This window comes from Cucurbita maxima, unplaced genomic scaffold (genome assembly GCF_002738345.1).
Source record: "Cucurbita maxima cultivar Rimu unplaced genomic scaffold, Cmax_1.0 Cma_Scf01024, whole genome shotgun sequence".
Lineage (NCBI taxonomy): Eukaryota > Viridiplantae > Streptophyta > Magnoliopsida > Cucurbitales > Cucurbitaceae > Cucurbita > Cucurbita maxima.
This window is the reverse complement of record NW_019273040.1, coordinates 63-3,121: the sequence shown is the minus strand read 5'-3', so window position 1 is coordinate 3,121 and position 3,059 is coordinate 63. Positions and strand designations below refer to the sequence as shown.

The 3,059-nt window shown below is 33.9% G+C and overlaps 1 long non-coding RNA gene across 5 annotated transcripts; it reads left to right on the top strand.

The window, feature by feature from the left end:
* The first annotated feature begins 255 nt into the window (after positions 1–255).
* On the top strand, positions 256–1,664 carry LOC111475131. 5 transcript variants are annotated; one of them, XR_002716340.1, is made up of 4 exons: positions 256–605; positions 762–844; positions 1,044–1,102; positions 1,419–1,664. It is a non-coding gene; the product is annotated as an uncharacterized LOC111475131 (long non-coding RNA). The 5 variants fall into 5 exon arrangements; XR_002716339.1 differs by having other exon boundaries at positions 762–958; positions 1,540–1,664; XR_002716338.1 differs by having other exon boundaries at positions 762–958; positions 1,446–1,664.
* The last annotated feature ends 1,395 nt before the right edge of the window (positions 1,665–3,059 follow it).

Sequence of the window (3,059 nt, the reverse complement as noted above, 5' to 3'; positions counted from 1 at the left end):
AATGCAAACTTTCGTCTCAAAACTTAATATTCTTAGAAATAATAACTATCCTTTCTGTCTGAGGATGACATGTAGTTGAAAACAATAACTTGGTACCCAACTTACCCTACAATACATTCCAAAAGTGACTTAAAAGTTTAAGATCCGTATCTCTAACAATTATTCTTGGGTTTCCATGTAATCTTACTACTTCCCTAAAGAATAAGCCAGCAACATGCTTTGCATAATCCCTAAACATTATTCTTGACTACAAAACTTGTGAACACCGTGCTTCATCTTCGATCAAAAGAAGTGTTCATGCAACATATTATAAGTTTTATTAATCCCAAAATGTCTCATTAAGCCACCACCAAATTAGACTAGCTCCAAAGATAAATTGTATTGCGTATTTTAATGCATACGTGTTTCCCTTGAGCATGTCATAATTATGATTGTTATGCTATCCAATGTCGTGTTATGCCATGTTTATAAGCTAGACTATAGTGTGACTATACTATGTATAATAATATGTTATTATGATGATAATCTATGATGTGTTAGGACGTGGATATGAAAGATTTGATAAGAATTATGTCTGCATAATTACGTTATAAATGGAATTGGAGGTTTGACTTGCATTATAAATTTATGTTGTTATTTTAAGGCATGGGGACCTCATGAATTTTTGTGTGTCATATGCATCGTGATACTTTTCTATTATGATTAATACAAATGTGTACTTTACGACTTACGACAATTATGTTCGTCCCAATGTTACGCAGGCACTTTCTCTTCATGGTGTCTGAAAGCACATTAGTGAGTGCTAGTCCATTGAGACAGGCCTAGGCAATACATGAGCCCTCAGGTGGGTCCTCGTGCTCGTGGTTCGGTCGTGTGTAGAAAAGTACTATACATCCAACCTTGCCGGAACTGGAAAGCTACCTAAGGCAATGCCATTAGAACCTATCATGTCACATGTGTTTGTATTTCTAGACACCAAATGTACAGTTACTTACTACGTATTTCTTAAACTACTTAAACCACGTAATACTCTTATTTTTCAGGTAAACGTTAGGCACAAAGGTCGGATGGCGACGCCGTGACGAAAGCCATGGAACTAGAGGTAGGGTAGACACAATTTATGTCTATTTAGTAGTCCTTAGTAAGTTCACGTCAATGTTTCTATTTTTCAATATTTTATCTAAACTTCACATGATTTAGTTTTCGCATTATTGTTTTAAAGATTTTATTAGGAACGTGGGAGCCCACGACACCTTTTATGAAATATTTTATATGAATATTTTGCGTACACATTAATCATGTCATCTATGTAGTAACAACTTTATGTGAGTGATCATGTCTAGGTCGATTTTCCATAGAATAGGTGCTAAAAATTTCTAAAATTCTTCTGGTTAGACATAATTTCCCATTAAAATTAGGTTAATATCGAAATCGAGAAAATACAGGCAAATATAGGTCAAACAAATGGAAAAAGAAGTATCACTCGTTGGTTATGGACCAACATATGCACAAATATCATGCACGACTACATACGCGCAGAGGCGGTCGCATGCGTAAAGGTGGTATGAATCTCAAATTGGGTCAGACACATAGGGTGCAGGTCACGATTTGAGTCGGACACAGACAATCGAGTCTGAAATTTGTAACTTGTGTGTCGTCAATGACTTCGAATCATTTTTTTTTAAGATTACAATTAGTTTTTTTATTTTTTCTATTTCTTTGAAGTCTCATCTTCTCTCCTACAAAATTTTAAGAAACTAAGATGGTAAAGTTTTAAGCCTACTTTCAAAAAAAAAAAAAAAAAACATAATTATTAATCCATTAAAGAAAGAAAGACTGTGGGACTCGAACCCACAAGTAAGACACCTTATCCATTAGGCTCGAGCGCTTTTCATTATATGTGCAATTGTATGCAAATTGAATTTTCAATTGCTTATTATAAGATTTGTCCCAAACATGGAGTCCATTGATTAGAGGATACCCACCTGATATGTAAATCAAATAGGCCAAAGAATGATTAACTGTCAAAACCATGGTAAATTAAAATTCCATCAATTTTGTTACAAATGTCTTTAATTGGGTTAGAAAAAATAAATACCAAAGTGAATTGCATGTTCTAAGAAATTAGATAATGAATCTTTCATAAAAAGAAGTTGAAAATGGATCCTAAGTGGTCATATTTTGCTTAAAAAGACTAAAAACAAAAAAGAAAAGAAGGAGAAATTAAGAAAACAGTTAGAAAGTATTTCTCTACTAGGGAACTAAAAATAAATACCAACATCTCATGTTTTATGAAAAATTGAAGAAAAATAGAATTTGATCCTAAAAAGGCTTGAAGTGTTTCAAGAGACAAAGTCTAAACATGTATCAAAGGCTTAATGAATTCTTTGCGACACAATCTGAAACCTACACCAAATGATTATTATGTTCCATGTGGTGTAATCTGAAACCTACGTCTAAGGCTTCATATGTTTCAAGTGACGCTGTCTAGAAACCTATGCTCAAGCCTTCTACATTCCAAACGACATAGTTTGAATGCTTATGCTCAAGGCTTCATATATTCTAAGTGGCGTACTTTGAAACTTGCATTGAAGACTTCTTACACTCCAAGCAATGTAGTTTGAGTCATGGTTTACCATGAGAAAAATAGGGGTTTCTTTTGTTTCGGAGTCTTAGAACCTTGGTTCTTTGTTCTTAGCCTTCTTTGTGCCTTGGAATTCTTTTGGTGTGTGATAAGCTTACTTAATACATGTTATTAAGGTGGTCTCCTAATTACTTAAAAGTCAAGGTCTCAAGAGGAGCTCATTCTAATTTAGGGAAGCATCCAAATTACTTATTAATTATAAGAGAGTAACCACTTTGCTTAAAGGCTCATTCTAAAGTTTATTCATAGATAGTAACCTAATTGCTTAATAAAGTGCTATTTTTGAGCTCTTCTTCGGTTAGGGTAGTCACCGAGTTGCTTAAACTCCAAGGACTATCCTAATGGTCTAAATGAGATAGTATCCTCTTTGCTTAACAAAAAATCAAGTGGCATTTCCATAATACCCATATGTTTC